Here is an 18,064-nt window from a genome sequence, read left to right as displayed (position 1 = left end):
TTTCCATTCTTATGGTGTTCTGGCTTTGATATTATGATAATGCTAACCTCATAGAATGTGTTAGAATGTGTGCACTATTTTCTGGAAGAAACTATGGAGAATTTATATTTTTCTTAAGTGTTTGGCAGAATTCACCAGTGAAATGGGTCTGGCACTTTTTTTGTGTGACTTTTTGAATTGTGAATTCAGTTCCTTTAATGCATACAGCTCTATATAAATGATCTGTTTCTCTTTCCGTGAGTTTTGGTAGTTTGTGTCTTTAAAGGGAAAAGTCATTTTAATCTTAGTTATCAAATTTGTGCACAGAGAGCTGTTCATAGTTTCCCTTTATCATTCTTTTGACATCCATGAGATTGGTAGTGCTGCTGCTAAGTCACTTCAGTCGTGTCCGACTCTGTGCGACCCCATAGACGGCAGCCCACCAGGCTCCCCCATCCCTGGAATTCTCCAGGCAAGAACACTGGAGTGGGTTGCCATTTCCTTCTCCAATGCATGAAAGTGAAAAGTGAAAGTGAAGTTGCTCAGTTGTGTCCAACCCTCAGCGACCCCATGGACTGCAGCCTTCCAGGCTCCTCTGTCCATGGGATTTTCCAGGCAAGAGTACTGGAGTGGGGTGCCATTGCCTTCTCCAGAGATTGGTAGTAATTACTCCTTTTTCATTTATGATATTAGTAATTTGTGTCTTGTTTTTTTTTCCCCCCTTAGTAACAATAGCTCTAAGAATCTCTGAGTTTTAAAATTTGTTTCTATCCAGGAAATCATTATTCACCTTGTCAAAATTTCCTTTATTTTAAAAATAAGCTTCTTTATGGTTTATATTGGAATGGCTACCTCTTGATGAGATGCACAGTTCTTCAGATACCATTTTGTTCCAGAGTAAGGCGCATCCACCAGAGATGGATTCTAGACTCACACTTTCTAATCTACAGCAAATTAAAATCCCACTTAACTGAAGAAACATCACAAATAACCCTAACACTTTTAATAAAGTGTCAGGGCATTTTTTTTAGCCTATATTCATGAAGTCATTTGCAGTCCTACCTTCTGGCATATTAAATCTTAGTGTAAAATATCTTCCCATGCCATGCCTCAAAATGTTTGAAACTGTCTAAAGAAAAAGTCTAAAAGTTTGTACAAATCCAGCAATGTGTTGGTACATATACCTTACCTTTGTAAGTCCGTTTCTCTACTTGTGAAGTTTATTATACTCACATGCAAAGAAAATTTAATATCTTCAATTGGAAACATTGAACCACTGCCTTAATTCTCCTCAGATTTTTGGATTTCAGTGAATAATTATTTTATTATGCTAGTTGGGTGATAATTTGCTTCCCAAAGTAAAGAACAATATTAAAACTTGATTATCCAAATAAAATCAAAATGAATAGTTAGAAAATATGATTTAAATTCTCTTAAAGCTCATGGAGGACAGGACATGTAAAATGTGAAATCATCATATCATCATACAAAGTTAATTTCAGGACAGTGCCACTATATCAACACATGTGTTTTGTTCTATTTCTACAACACAGGTAATGTACTTAAGCAAGTCTGGAATCAGAAAGAGATTGAATCATAGTTTTGATATCAGTAACTCTGTAGTCCTAGACAAATTACTCAGTTCTCTCTAAACCTAAATTTTATCATACATAAAGTGGTAAAGTGAGTAATTGATTTTAATGAATAAGGAAATTTTTGTTATAAGGTAAAAGATATAACAGACATGAAAGACAAGAGATCTGGTCTGTAAACCAAGAAGATGAAAGACAAAAGAGATCTGGTCTGTAAACCAAGAAGATAGAATAGGTGGAGCAAAATCAATGATGACAGCAGCAACAACAAAAAATCCAACGTAAAGAGCAATCCAAAAAAAAAAAAAAGACTGAAAAATATCCCTACCTTAACGTAGAAGCTCACACAGTTTCAGAAATATTAAAGTCATGACAACTTCCTCTTTGTCACATCTATAACTAATATATCACTAAAGTCTGGTTTTTTTGAACTTTTTACTTTATATTGGAGCATAGCTGATTAACAATGTTGTAATAGATTGAGGTGGACAGCAAAGGAGCTCAGCCACACCATCCATATACATGTGTTAGGTCTCCCCCAAACTCCCCTCCCAGCCAGGCTGCTACATAACATTGTGCAGAGTTCCTTGTGCTATATATATGGTAGGACCTTGGTTATCTATTTTAAATGCAGTAGTATGTATATGTCAATCCCATGCTCCCTAACTATTAATATCTCTTCCCTCAGTTCCTCAAAAGCGGGGAAGCAAATAAGTGTTGGTTGATATAGAAATGAATTTAGAAAGATGGTAGTGATAACCCTGTATGCGAGACAGCAAAAGAGACACAGATGTATAGAACAGACTTTTGGACTCTGTGGGAGAGGGAGAGGGTGGGATGATTTGGGAGAATGGCATTGAAACATGTATACTATCAGGTAAGAAACGAATAGCCAGTCTATGTTTGATGTGGGATACAGGATGCTTGGGGCTGGTGCACGGGGATGATCCAGAGACATGATATGGGCTGGGAGGTGGGAGAGGGGTTCAGGATTGGGAACTCATGTATACGTGTGGCTGATTCATGTCAATGTATGGCAAAACAAATACAGTATTGTAAAGCAAAATAAATTAAAAATTTAAATTTAAAAAAGGAAAAAATAGAAAAAAAAAGAAATAATGAATGCAACCCATTTTAGATGAGTGTCTATAAATATTCATGATGATGATGATGTTGCTGATTGTAATGATGATTAATTGACTATGTTCAAAGAAAAAACAAGTACATTTGCCTACCACACTTTAGTGGTGACCCTTTTAAAAACATCTTATTGAAATCTACATAGCAGACTATAAAATTCATTGGTTTAAATAGTAAATTGGATGGTTTTAGTGTATTTACAGAGTTGTGCATCACAACCATCTAAGTTTAGAATATTTTATCATCCCCAAAAGAAACTTCATATATATTAGCAGTCATTTTCCTTGCCCCCCTCCCAAACAAAGTCCTAAGCAACCACCAATCTGCTTTCTGTCTATGTAGATTTGCCTATTCCAGATATTTATATAAAAGAAATCATACCATATGTGATCTTTTGTTGTTATTACTGTTCATTCACTCAGTCGTGTCAGACTGTTTAAAACCTGTGGACTGCAGCATGCCAGACTTTCCTGACCTTCACTATCTCCCAGGGTAATTTGCTCGAACTCATATCCAGTGACCAACCATCTCATGCTCTGTGCCTCATTTTCCTCCTGCCTTCAATCTTTCCTGGCATCAGGGTCTTTTCCAGTGAGTTGGCTCTTCACATCAGGTGGACAAAGTATTGGAACTTCAGCATCAGTATTCCAATGAATATTAAGGAGGGATTTCCTTTGGATTGACTGGTTTGATCTCCTCGCTGTCCAAGGGACTCTCAAAAGACTTCTCTAGCACCAGTTTGAAAGCACAAGTGTTTAGGCTCTCAGCATTTATGGTCCAACTCTCGCATCCGTACGTGACTACTGGAAAAACCATAGCTTTACCAGATGGACCTTTGTCAGCAAAGTGATGTCTCTGATTTTTAGTATGTCATCTAGGTTTCTGATAGCTTTTCTACCAAGGAGTAAGCATCTTTTAATTTCTTGGCAACAGTCACCATCCGTAGTGATTTTGGAGCCCCCCAAAATAAAGTCTGTCACTGTTTCCATTTTTTCCCCATCTATTTGTCATGATGGGACCATATACTATGATCTTAGTTTTTTGACTGTTGAGTTGTAAGCCAGCTTTTTCACTCTCTTCTTTCACCTTCATCAAGAGGCTCACTAGTTCCTCTTCACTTTCTGCCATAAGGGTGGTGTCATCTTCATGTCTGAGGTTATTGATATTCCTCCCAGCAATCTTGATTCCAGCTTGTGATTGATCCAGCCTGGCATTTCACATGATGTACTCTGCATATGTTAAATAATCAGGGTGAGAATATACAGCCTTGACATCTTCCTTTCCCAATTTGGAACCAGTCCGTTGTTCCATGTTGCTTCCTGACCTGCACACATGTTTCTCAGGAGGCTGGTCAGGGGCTCTGGTATTCCCATCTCTTTCAGAATTGTCTACAGTTTGTTGTGATCCACATAGTCAAAGGCTTTTGTGTAGTTGATGAAGCAGAAGTAGATGTTTTCCTGGAATTCCCTTGCTTTTTCTATGATCCACCAGATGTTGGCAATGTAGTCTCTGGTTCCTTTGCCTCTTCTAAATGCAGTTTGCACATCTGGAAATTATTGGTTCATATACTGCTGAAGGCTAGCTTGGAGGATTTTGAGCATTACTTTGCTAGCATGTGAGATGAGTGCAATTGTGCAGTAGTTTGAGCATTCTTTGGCATTGCTCTTCTTTGGGATTGGAATGAAAACTGACCTTTTCCAGTCCTGTGGCCACTGCTGAGTTTTCCAAATTTGCTGGCATATTGAGTGCAGCACTTTCACAGCATCATCTTTTAGGAATTGAAATAGCTCAACTGGAATTCAATCACCTCCACTAGCTTTGCTCGTAGTGATGCTTTCTAAGGCCCACTTGACTTTGCACTCCAGGATGTCTGGCTCTAGCTCAGTGACCACAGCATCATGGTTATATAGGTCATTAAGATCTTTTTTGTATAGTTCTTCTGTGTATTCTTCCCATCCCTTCTTGATCTCTTCTGCTTCTGTTAGGTCCTTGCCATTTCTTTCCTTCATTGTGCTTATCTTTGCATAAAATTTTCCCTTGGTTTCTCCAGTTTTCTTGAAGAAATATCTAGTTTCTCATTCTATTGTTTTCCTCTATTTCTTTACATTGTTCACTCTTGGCAAAACTCTGTTAGCCTTTGCCCAGCAGCATTTTGTACTCCAAGGCCAAACTTGCTTGTTACTCCAGGTATCTCTTGACTTCCTACTTTTGCATTCCAGTCCCCTATGATGAAAAGGACAATTTCCCCCCCCCTTTGGTGTTCTAGAAGGTGTTGTAGGTCTTCACGGAAATGTTCAACTTCAGTTTCTTTGGCATTAGTGGTTGGGGCATAGAGTTGGATTACTGTGATGTTGAATGGTTTGCCTTGGAAATGAACTGAGATTGTTCTGTCATTTTTGAGACTGCACCCATGTACTGCATTTTGGACCCTTCTGTTGACTATGAGGGCTACTCCAGTTCTTCTATAGGATTCTTGCCCACAGTAGTAGATATAACGGTCATCTGAATTGAATTTGCCCATTCCCATCCATTTGAGTTCACTGTTTCCTAAGAGGTTGATGTTTGTTCTTTCCATCTTCCATTTGACCATGTCTGATTTACCTTGGACCTAATATTCATGGACCTAATATTCCAAGTTCCTATGTAATATTATTCTAAACTATTCTATTTAGAATTTAAATATTCTAAATATTATTCTGATATTATTCTGGACTTTCACCACCAGTCACATCCACAACTCTTTTTTCCACTTTGGCTCACACTCTTTATTTCTTCTGGAGCTGTTTCTTTTCTTCAGTAGCATGTTGGACACCTACCAATCTGGGGAGTTCATCTTTCAGTGTCATAATTTTTTGCCTTTTCACACTTTTCATGGGGTTCTCAAGGCAAGAATGCTGAAGTGGTTTGCCATTCTCTTCTCCAATGGAACACATTTTGTCAGAACTCTCCATCATGACCTGTCCGTCTTGGGTGGCCCTATATTGCATGGCTCATAGTTTCATTAAGTTATACAAAGCTGTGGTCCATGTGATCACTGGTTAGTTTGCTGTGATTGTGGCTTTCATTCTGTCTGCCCTCTGATGGATGAGGATAAGAGGCTTGTGCAGGCTTTCTAATGGGAGGGATTGGTTGTGGGGAAAACTGGGTCTTGCTCGGTGGGCAAGTTCATACTCAGTAAATCTTTACTCCAGTTTTCTGCTGGTGGGTGGGGCTATGTTGCCTCCTTGTACTTTGGCCTGAGGCCACCTCCTGCAAAAGACTTACGTCAGCATGCTGTACCTCCCAGGACTCCTGTTGTCTGTGCCTGACCCTTCGGCTGGCCCCTGTTGGCCCACACCTCCACTGGAGACTCCCCAAAGCTCACAGGCAAGCCTGGCTCAGTCTCTTATGGGGTCACCCCTCCTCTGTCCTGGGTTCTGGTGTGCACAAGGTTTTGTCTGTGCCCTCCAAGTCTCTGTTTCCCAGGTTTGTGGAAGTTCTGTAATCAAATCCCACTGACCTTCAAAGTCAGATTCTCTGGGTTTCTCAGTCCCTTGCTAAACCCCCAGGTTGGGAAGTCCTTTGAGGGGGCCTAGAACTTTCACAACAGTGTGAGAACTCCTTTTGTATAATTGTTCTTCAGTTTGTGGGTCGCCCACCTGGCAGCCCTATAGTGGGGCTAATGGTGACCTTCTTCAAGAGGATGTATGCCTCCTGCTGCCTCTCCCAGAGTCCCTGTTGCTGTGGCAGCCCACTGCTGACCTGTGCCTCCACAGGAGACCCTCAAAAACTTACAGGCAGGTCTGGCTCCGTCTTTTGAGGGTGGGTAGTTTCTCCTTTCCCTGGGTCCTTGTGTGCACAAGATTTTGTTTGTGCCCTACAAGCATCTCTGGTGGGTATTTTGTTGTTGTTTAATTGCTCAGTTGTGTACAACTGTTTGAGACCCCATGAACTGTAGCATGCCCGGCTTCACTGTCTTCTTAGAGTTTTCTCAAACTCTCCTTTGAATCAGTGATGCCCTTCAACCATCTCATCCTCTGGTGGGTATGAAGTTTGATTTTAAATGTGATTGTGCCCCTCCTACCATCTTGATGTGGCTTCTCCTTTGCTCTTGGACGTGGGGTGTCTTTCTTTGGTGGATTCCAACATTCTCCTGTTGATAGCTGTTCAGCAGCTAGTTGTGATTTTGGTGTTCTTGCAGAAGACGAGCACGCGTCCTTCTACTCTGCCGTCTTGTTCTTACCGCTCTGCTGTGGTCTTTTGTGAATGGCTTCTTTCACTTAGCCTTATGTTTTCAAGGTTCCATGTTGTAGCATCCATCAGCACTGAATTCCTTTTCATTGCCAAGTGACATTCCTTTGGATGGGTACACCACGTTGTATTTATCCACTCATTAGCTGATGGGCATTTGGGTTGTTTCCTCTTTGGTACTATTATGAATGTTTTTGCGGACATATGAGTCATGACCATTTTTTAAGAGGAAATTCAAAATTTTCCTTTGGTAAATGTGAAGAAGCACTGTCCAGATGCCTTTTGAAGAAAAATTTGCCACTCTGTGGAAAGTGTGATTACCAGACAACCTGATAATCTCTCAGATCCTTCAAAGTCTGCCTCATTGGCAAAGAAACTCCTCACTTAAGTCCATGCCCTTCCCAGGGCAGCCCACATAGAAAACTGACCAGAGAAGGCATATAAAGACTAGGCATTTCAGTTCAACGTGTGACATCTTGACAGGCCATGTTTGCTCAAGAGTTTCTAGTCTGGTTGGCCAAGGTCTGCTGGCAGTCCATTGCAGATTGACTTCTTCCTATCCCTGGACCTATGTCTTCTCCTTCCCTTCATAGCTGTTGGGTCCTAATAAATATCTTGTGCTCCAGCTCCGTCTCATTGTCATTTTCTTGGCAGTCCAACCTGGCAGATTCTGGATGGGGATGCTATTGAGAAATCATGACAGTGATCACTCGATGATGAAGATCATGAGTCCTTCCTATCTCTGGTCCATTGATTCCAGGATTGCTTTCAAATCATCAAACTGAGATACTCTGAATGGTGCCATTTTATAATCCTTGGTTAAAAGTAGATGAGAGATTTCAGATAAAGAGATCCTTACATATCTAATGGCAATGTAAATAAAAATGCAAATAAAAAATACAAAGCAAAAATAGGCCCTGGAAAATTCAAAGGATAAATCTGAGAATGGACTATCTTAGTTGAACATTTGCAGATCCTATGGAACAGTCCTTCACAAATTCAATGCTGCTTGACTCCTCAAACTTCCTAACCTTAGTTCTATTGATCCAGATGATGCTAGTTAGATATTTACCAGGAGAGAAAAATGTAAAGATTATCTGGACTTGTCTTAGTCTTGTACTGCTTCACATAGGGCTTCCAATTCAGTTTGTTAAGAAACAAAATGAAGATTTTAGACAACTAACTGTTTATCTGATATTGAATATATCTCATGGATGAAAAGGGATTTCTTCCTGCCTTTGTGAACATGCTTTTATCTATGAAACAAACTCCATATCCTTGATTTAGTTGGAACATCTATTCTCCTCTGAAGTTCTTATGTAAGGTGGGCGAGGGAGAGAGAAACACTGATAAGCATTCAGTTCAGTTGCTCAGTCATGTCTGATTTTTTGTGACCCCATGGACTGCAGCACGCCAGGTTTCCCTGTCCATCACCAACTCCCAGAGCTTGCTCAAACTCATGTCCATTGAGTTGGTGATGCCATCCAACCATCTCATTCTCTGTTGTGCCCTTCTCCTCCTGCCTTCAATCTTTCCCAGAGTGAGGGTCTTTTCCAATGAGTCAGTTCTTCACATCAGGTGGCCAAAGTATTGGAGTTTCAGCTTCAGCATCAGTCCTTCCAATGAATATTCAGGACTGATTTCCTTCAGGATTGACTGGTTTGATCTCCTTGCAGTCCAAGGGACTCTCAAGAATCTTCTCTAGTACCACAGCTCAAAAGCATCAATTCTTCGGTGCTCAACTTTCTTTATGGTCCAACTCTCACATCTGCTCCTGACAAAGTAATGTCTTTGCTTTTTAATATGCTGTCTAGGTTTGTCTTTCTTCCAAGGAGAAAGCATCTTTTAATTTCATGGCTGCAGTCACCATCTGCAGTGATTTTGGAGCCCAAGAAGATAAAGCCTGTCATTGTTTCCATTGTTTCCCCATCTTTTTGCCATGAAGTGATGGGACCAGATGCCATGATCTTCATTTTTTGAATATTGGGTTTCATGCCAGCTTTTTCATTCTCCTGTTTCATTTTCATCAAGAGGCTCTTCAGTTCTTCTTCGCTTTCTGCCATAAGGATGGAGTCATCTGCGTATCTGAGGTTATTGATATTTCTCCCGGCAACCTTGATTCCAAGCTTGTGCTTCATGCAGCCTGGCATTTTGCATGATGTACTCTGCATATAAGGTAAATAAATATAAGTTCAGTTCAGTTCAGTTGCTCAGTCATGTCTGACTCTGCAATCACATGAACTGTAGTACGCCAGGCTTCCCTGTCCATCACCAACTCCTGGAGTCCACCCAAACCCATGTCCATTGAGTTGGTGATGCCATCCCACCATCTCATCACCAGTAGCATATTGGGCAAGTTAAATGCTTATCTAAATAATTCAGATGAGCAATTAGCTATCTGAATATCCTAGACAAGGTAGATATCCCAGGAAATGAAGTAAGAGGTTGCCAGTAGCTCTTAAAATGGACAATGGGCTGTTAGTATATCTGAGATACCACAGATTTTATCATCTTTACAAGCATTTTGCCATCAATCCCATCTTGTTAATATGCAGTCTTATTTTTAACTGCTGTGGGAAATTGTATATTTATTCAACTCAACCAAAGTCAGACTGCTTTAGGAAATGTGAAATTCAATTGACTAGTACATTTCAGACTAAATATAGTCAAAACTGGTTCTTTATTCCTTCACTTGTTTGGTTTACAATTCACATTTGGGTTTTATCTCCTCAGTAACCACATTTTGTTAGAGGTCTCTGGAGCCTGAGTCTATTTTGTTTATTGGCTTTCTTCCAGTGCTTTGTTTTGAGACACTGAGATAACTTTTGTCAAAGCAGCTGGGAACTAACTTACTGTTGTCTATTCAAAGTGTGTCTTCGACCTTAGAGAACCCTCCTCTAAGATGCTCTCCACTCGCATGTGTATATATGACAGCTCTCAGCGCCATCCTGGATGGAATCCCTTTTGCTTAGCTTTTCTGTCCTTTTACCAAATAGTTCTATGTCGTAACGTTTTTAAGAATGAGATCATGTTCACATGAGCTCTTTAAAGGTGCTCCTAGCTCTTTATAACTTCTGTTGACAAGTTATTAGCCTCTCCTTTCATCCTAATGAAGAGTCTTGCTGCTGCCATCTCAGTCCACAAGACGGTGTCTTTGGAACCAGAATCATTAGGAAGGGCTTCCATATAATAATACTGGCACAGTTGCTCTATTAGAGATTATAAAATTTTAGAGTGTCATCTTTGCAAGAAAAAAAAATGGGGCTTCAATTAACTACTTGTACTGAAGGTTGCCTATACATTTTTGTAGGGGGTGGGTAGTGGAAAAAATTGCTAGTTTGAACTCTGTATTTTCTATGCTGTGTGCCTGTATTTAACCCTGGGAAAGTCTGATCACATATCCTTATTTAGTCAAATGTGAGCGGAACAGTTGCATTTTCTTATGGTCTAGCTCTGTCTCTTTCATGTATCTTCTTTTATTTAACAACATACCTATTGTTCCAAAAGCCACAAAGTTCCTTCTGAATGTTCCTAACTGACTCCTCTCCTCACAAAGCTGTTACTGGGCTTCCTATTTCCTGTCCACTCAACCCTCCATTTCAGCAGCAGCAAGACACAGTCTCTCTTCTAACTCCAAATCCCTTCTGAAGAGGCATATTCAACTGGGAACCCTTCATGATAACAACCTTGTTTGTCCTTCAGAGATAAGTGTATGTTTAAATCAACATTTTCTTCTAACAACCAGGTGCCTCTGCCTCTTTAAAGAGCTTGGATTGTGTATTTAAAGGGTTAATGTAGCTTTCTAGAGTTGTGGGTTTTGTCTTGTGTTTTTTTTTTTGTAAGTCCAATTCTCTTTTTATTTTTATTATTATTATTTTTAATGTATTTATTTATTTTTTATTTTACTTTACAATTCTGTATTGTTTTTGCCATACATTGACATGAATGCCATTGGGAGAATGGCATTGAAACATGTATAACATCATGTAAGAATCGAATCGCCAGTCTATGTCCGATGCAGGATACGGCATGCTTGGGGCTGGTACACGGGGATGACCCAGAGAGATGTTGTGGGGAGGGGGGTGGGAGGGGGGTTCATGTTTGGGAATGCATGTACACCCGTGGTGGATTCTTGGCTTGTTTTTTAGTTGACCTTTCCTTCATCCAATGCAAAGTTGAGATTTGGAGTTATTTGCCGTAATTCTCACTGCCTGTCTGCCCCATTTTACTCATTTGTTTAACTGAATTCTCTTTTTATTTAATACCTGCTTGTTAGCAGACATAAGGGCTATACCATGTTAATGAGGCCCAAACCAGTGACTCATCCCTTGTCTGGAAGCACTGATTTTACCCTCCCGGAATTGAGAGCAGAGACGTCTTTAGTCAGAATGAGATGATCAGTCTTGCTGCTATGGTGATGGAAGGCATGTTTTCAGAGGGAGTCAGACCTGGATGGCACTTCACCATCCCCCTGGGGAGAAAACACCGCTGCCAGCAGCTCCACTCTGATCCCAAGCGGTTTCAGGAACCAACTGCTTACGCCGGCGAGGGTTCTCAATTGTGAGTCACAGCAGTATTAGGTCAGGCATGTCTGGAAAGCTGCTGTTTCAGCCTTACACTTTTAAAACTGTGCCTGACTAAAGTTCATTTTGGTATTACTTCCCAATCACTCTTATTTTAAAGAATGACTCACTCATAAAGTTGCTTTTTATTGAAAAAAGAACATCTTCAAGCACAACTCTGAAAAAGCACGTGTGTAACCCTCCACTTATCACCAACCCCTGGGAAACTAAAAGCTACTGTATGAGAGCCTCATTGTTAATCATTATTATTATTAAGTAGATATTTGTTGAGAACCTGCCATGTGCCAGGACGTAATGGTTTATGTCTTAGAGATACTCACATCTAGTTATTAATAGGAAAAAAATCTTAACAAAAACCTTTTTCCTTATGTCAAAAATATCTTATTATAGAGCATTTGGAAAATTCAGAAAAGCATAAACTGTGACAGGAATTATCAGTAATACCAGTATTCAGACATGTTTATTAATATTTTAATCAATATTCTTCCATGTTTCTTCTATTTATATAGATGGTGGTGGTTACAACAAATGGCCTGATTATTCCATACATATGTGCTTGCACTGCTTTTGAGATTAATGTATCAGATGTTGCTATTGATACATATTTCCCATCTTTTATAATAAGCCCCATGCATTAGTTAGAACAATACTACCCACTATTATAAATATTGGAGAAGGAAACGGCAACCCACTCCAGTATTCTTGCCTGGAGAATCCCATGGACAGAGGAGTCCAGCAGGCTACCATCCATGGGGTCACAAGAGTCGGACATGACTTAGCAACTAAATCACCACCACCACCATTATAAATATGCTACCACATCTCAGTGGCTTAACCCAAGAGAAGCTTATATCTACATTGCCTAACAAACCACAGTGAGAACCTCTGGTCTGTGGGCAGCTTTTCAGATGTAGATTCAGACATTTAGGCATCTTCCCCTTGTGGCTTGGCCTTTCCCTAGAGTTCGAAAATATTTTTCCTTCAGTGCCAGAGGAGAAAGAGAAAATAGAATGCACATCTGTTTCACAGATTTCCACTTTGAAAGTAAGCTGCCTCACCTCTAGTCTCATGGCACTCACATTCCTGGGACCAGTCCCAAGGCTCCACCTACCCTCGCAGGAAGATGGGCAATGTGGCCTCCAGCTGGGCAGCTGCTTTTCACTGATGATTCTAGGCCATGGAAGGGAAGCCCCAAATTTGTGATGATCAGGTAAGTGTTTCCTGCTTGTTTCACCCATCTGGGCGGCCAGTATCCATATGCGAACTTCTTTCTAAACACAGAATATCCCCACTTCCTCCCCAGGGAATTTTCAATCAAGGCGTCCCCCACATCTTAGATCTCTGAATGAGGAATGTCTTCTTCACAAGTTTGGATGTTGTTCCTGTTGGTTTGGCAACATTTCAATTAAAAGGCACTCCCTGGCACCCATATCGTGGTAGAGCGGGGACTGGTTAGCTAGGATAGCGAGAACGGAGACCTTGTGTCAATGGGACTTGACTAAGTATTGTGGACCACAGTTTCGTTGTCCGTTCCAGGAAAACGTTGACCTGGAAAGACATGGGTGTAAATCAAGAAGTAATTTTATGGTTTGCTTTAGGAAATTCCCACAGAATTTTTGTTAAGATATAATGGTCTTGTCACCTGGGTAAATAGCTCAAATGTTATAACATCTTACATATCAAGGATGTGCTTCAAGATCTTCCCTTTCACTTACATATACCTCTCCTAGATTGATCTAGCACCTACTTTGCCTTGTCTCAAGTACTTCTTCACCTTGAATGACCTGCCCTAAATCAATTGATCCCAAACTTTGAAACCTATCAATATCCCACTTCTGACTTCTCCCTCCTGAGACACTCAAAACCTCCATTGAGGTAATCATCTTTTTTTTTTTTTTTAACAGAAAAAACATTGTAAAATTTATTCACAATGCACAAGTTAAGATGAATAAAACAGCTGGCAATGGCATCTTTCCTCTGAGTTGGATTTATAAAAATATTAGTGAGCTCAATTTGCTGTATTTTGCTGTTTCATTTGGGGAATGATGAGAGTTTTTTTATAATTCTAAAGCTTGAAGCTGTGATGTCATTTATCACAGTATCGTCTGGAATTCTGAAAATGGTCTGTCTGGGACGACTTGGACATTTCTGGACTTGACATTTGAAAGAAGTTGGGTAACCAAATATCATAATGGTATCTTTTTCCTATGTATATATCCTGTCATTCAAGAAATGGAGTTTATCTGCAATGTCACTGCCAAATAAAACCAAAAACAGGCGGGAGATATAACGATGCTGAGCCAAGAGCAAGTATGATTCCTTTTTCCTCCAAGACACAAACCAACCATAGGTTTCTGCTGTGAGGGTTACCTGAAAAGTGCCTTCCTCTGGGTTTCAGTAATCCCATTCAGGAGAATCCAGGAACTTCCTGAGACAAGCAGGGAGTTTGTCATTGGAAGTTTTCCTGGGCATGGCCTAACAGTGCTCCTTTTCCAGAGTAACCACTTCTGAGCTCATAGCAATAGTTCTGAAGTCAGGCAAAGAGGTCCCCAGAGGCTGGAAAAGGAAGTACAGATAAAATACTGGTGCCGACTGGGTGTGTTCATCCAAGACTGGGTGTGTTCATCCGTTAGGTTCTTCCATAAACTTGAATTTTCTTCCATGGCTGTAATACCATTTGGTTCACATTTCAGTCAATATTAAATGATACTGAAGCAAGTAATTAAGTCCTTTGCTTTTCCATCATCAGAATTAAGTCCTCACAAAACCAGGGAAAGCCCAGACACTAGAGCTGGGGTGGTTAAGGGTTTGGAGTGTATAGATCTTGAAAAACTAAGAGTCCCATGCTAGCGTCCTTAAGTTCATCTGGGCCTCTCATCTAGCCCACAGATATGTTGTGGTTGCCTGGCCTTTCCTGGCCCCATGTGGAGCTCCGGCCTCATGCACACGTAAGTTTCCCAGCTGAGAGTGCAATGCACTGGGGCAAGGTCCAGGACGCCCAGCCCTGGTGCTCGCCCTGCACCCAGGTGTTCCGTGACTGTAGCCAAACTCCAGCGTGGCAGGATGGCACCAGTGATGACCTCTTTTACTGCAATAAGATCTGAAAATTTTAGTTTTGTTTTAACAGACCTAAAAACCCTGGGGCCTTCAACGATTCAGAGGAAAAATGGGAGTCACACAGCAGTCTCTGCTCCCTGGCAGACTTGAAAGCATGCTGAGTTTGTGACATTGTGAAGTCCCTCTGTGCTGGCCAGGGGGTGGGTGGGAGTGGAGGAAGTGTCTCTTGATTGAGTATGGAACCAGCTCTCTGGAAGCAATTCTACTGGTGGAAATAGCCATGATGGAGTGAATGTTGGAGAATGTCCTTTGCCTCTATTCAGCTTGCTGTTTGTGTAAATTTGGGGGTTTGAGGATAATGCTTAAACATTCAGCAGGATTTTTTTTCATGGGTACTGACCTATTATTTTTTTAATTTTTATTTTATATCGGAGAATAGTTGATTTACATAATGATAGTTTCAGATGTATACATAGTGATTCAGCTATATGTATACATAAGCAAGTCCCCTATAGACAGATGAGATCCATTCCAAGAGTGTGTTCGTAAGTACCAAACTTCTACAGATAATGCCAGAAACGAGAACTAACTTAAGTGACTGGACTTTGTGAACGCACTTTTGTGTCTTTGAAAGTTTACAGCTTAAAGGTTCATATATGGGGAACTTACTGTATCTATTCTTTTTCAGATTCTTTCCCCTATAGGTTATTACAGAGTTTTGAGTAGAGTTCCTTGTGTTATACAGTAGGTCTTTGCTAATTATCTATTTTATGTATAGTAGTGTGTATATGTTAATCCCAACCTCCTAATTTATCCCTCCCCTGTACCTTTCCCTTTTGATAACCTTAAGTTTGTTTTCTAAGTCTGTGAATCTGTTTTGTAAATAAATTCATTTGTATCATTTTTTTTTTAGATTCTACATGTAAGTGATATCTAGTGATACTTGTTTTTCTCTGCCTGACTTCACTAGAATAATAATCTCTAGGTCCACAAATGGCATTATTTCATTCTTTTTTTATGCATGAGTAATAGTCCATTGTATATGTACTGCACCTGTATCCATCCCTCGATCAAAGGACATCTAGGCTGCTTCCCTGTCTCGGCTACTACGAATAGTGCTCCTATGAACATTGGGATGCAGGCATCTTTTCAGATTCTGGTTTTATCTTGTTCTATGCCCAGGAGTGGGATTGCTGGATCATATGGTAGGTCTATTTTTAGTTTTTTAAGGAAACCCCATACTGTTCTCTATAGTGGCTGTACCATAAACAACATTTTAATTCAGCATTCTGGGTTCTTCGACAGTATAACTTCCTCCCTCCATAACTTGAAGTAGCTTCCTGTTCCAGGCAGTTTCATAGATGAGGACTTAACATCTAAACATTTATCCCAGACCTCATTCTCTGGTCTGCTTTATTTCTTAGCTTTCTTGCCCCACATCTTTCTCTTAACTTAATGATGACTATCTTAAATCTATCTTAACAGGCTTAGGTGGAAAGGAAATGTCCTTTATTCTGATTTTTGTTCCAGAACTAACTCATGTTGTTTAACTGAAAACATAAAGAACCTCTGCTGTTCAAAACCTTTTCAGTTACCTATTAGTGTTTGAGTTCTAGAATTAGGCAGACTTTACAATTGTGAGAAAACCCGGATAGCTGCATTCTCTCTATTTCCTTTCATGTTTGCTAGCAAACTGGTCAATTCTTGCCCGAGTCCATCTTTCTTCCAACAGCGTGCTAAAAACAGCCAGTAATGAGCTAACACAACATTCTAATTTAGAGCTGCAAGTTTGGCAGGTACTTAGTTATTGGCAGCCAAGTTTCTTTCCAAATCAGTTCCCACTGCATAAATAGCTCTCCATCTTTCCAATTTCCTCCATCAATTTCTGCCATCCCCTGAATGATGGCATTTGTTGCAGGATTCTGTTAGAAGAGCACTCTAGTTGCAGGACCAATTTTTAGGGTGAAAATAAATGTCTCAAAATAAGTGATCTGAAAAACACAAGTGTATTTCCTGCTCCTCACACAGACCTTTGCGGGTGTTCCGTGTCAGCAAGTGACCTTTCATGTGGAGAGTTGAGGACCGCCATACTATGGGGCTTCCCAGGTGGCTCAGTGATAAGCAATCCACCTGTCAACAGAGGAGCTGCAGGGGGTGCGGGTTTGATCGATGAGTCGGGAAGATCCTCTGGGGAAGGAAATGGCCACCCGCTCGGCATTCTTGCCTGGAGAATCTCACGGACAGAAGAGCTTTTGATGGGCTACAGCGCATAACATTGCAAAGAGGCGAACAGGACCCAAGCGAGGGAGCACACAGACTGTGCCCCTGCGCCTGCTGCTCTCCTGCCACCCGGAGCCTCGGGATTCTCACTCAGCAGAAGACGGGATGAGTACAGAGTGCACACCTGGAGTTCAGGTCTTCGGCCTTGGAAGTGACACCCAGTGTTTCTGTTCACATTCTGTTGGCAAGGAGTAGTCACAAGACCACTCCCTGCCCGTGAGGTGGGGGATGAGATGTGTAACCCCTCCTAAGGATCAGGCAGCTGCTTTCCAGCGACAGCATTGTACTTAGGAAGGAGGACAATTTGCAGTGGTGAGTTGGTCATCTACCACATTCCCCCTTTTAGGGCAAATTTCTTTCTGATCTGGATACCAGAATCCTAATTTTCTGTTACGATTCAGTCACTAAGTTGTGTCCAGCTCTTTGTGACCTTGTAGACTGTAGTACTCCAGGCTCCCCTGTCCTCCACTATCAGCCAGAGTTAGTTCAAATTCATGTCCACTGAGTCGATGATGCCTTCCACCCATCTCATCCTCTGTAGTCCCCTTCTCCTCCTGCCCTTAATCTTTCCCAGCATCAGAGTCTTTTCCAGTGAGTGGGCTCTTTGCATCAGACGGCCAAAGTATTGTAGCTTTAGCATCAGTCCATCTAAGGAATGTTCAGGGTTGATTTCCTTTAGGACTGACTGGTTTAATCTCCGTGCTATCCAAGGGACTCTCAAGAGGCTTCTCTAGCACTGTAGTCAAAAACATCAGTTCTATGGTGTTTAGCCTTCTTAATGTTCCAACTCTCACATCTGTACATGACTACTGTAAAAACCATAGCTTTGACTATATGGACCTTTGTTGGCAAAGTGATATCTCTGCTTTTTAATATGCTGTCCAGGTGCATCATAGCTTTCCTTCCAAGGAGCAAGCATTTTTAAATTTCATGGCTGCAGTTAAACAGCCTGCAGTGATTTTGAAGCCCAAGAAAATAAAAATCTGTCACTACTTCAATATTTTCCCCTTCTATTTTCCATGATTTGATAGGATAAGATGCTATTATCTTCATTTTTTTGAATGTTGAGTTTCAAGCCAGCTTTTTTACTCTGCTCTTTCACCCTCATCAAAAGGATTTTTAGTTCCTCTTCACTTTCTGCCATTAGGGTAGTATCATCTACATTTCTGAGGTTGTTGATATTTCTCCTGGCTACTTGATTCC

The 18,064-nt window shown here is 40.8% G+C and overlaps 1 pseudogene; it reads right to left on the bottom strand.

The window, feature by feature from the left end:
- Positions 1-13,610: 13,610 nt before the first annotated feature.
- LOC120862274 lies at positions 13,611-15,644 on the bottom strand (annotated as a pseudogene).
- Positions 15,645-18,064: the final 2,420 nt, after the last annotated feature.

Source organism: Oryx dammah, unplaced genomic scaffold (assembly GCF_014754425.2).
Source record: "Oryx dammah isolate SB20612 unplaced genomic scaffold, SCBI_Odam_1.1 HiC_scaffold_3, whole genome shotgun sequence".
NCBI classification, from domain to species: domain Eukaryota; kingdom Metazoa; phylum Chordata; class Mammalia; order Artiodactyla; family Bovidae; genus Oryx; species Oryx dammah.
The sequence above is the reverse complement of the archived record's forward strand: the minus strand, read 5'-3'. Positions and strand labels throughout refer to the sequence as shown.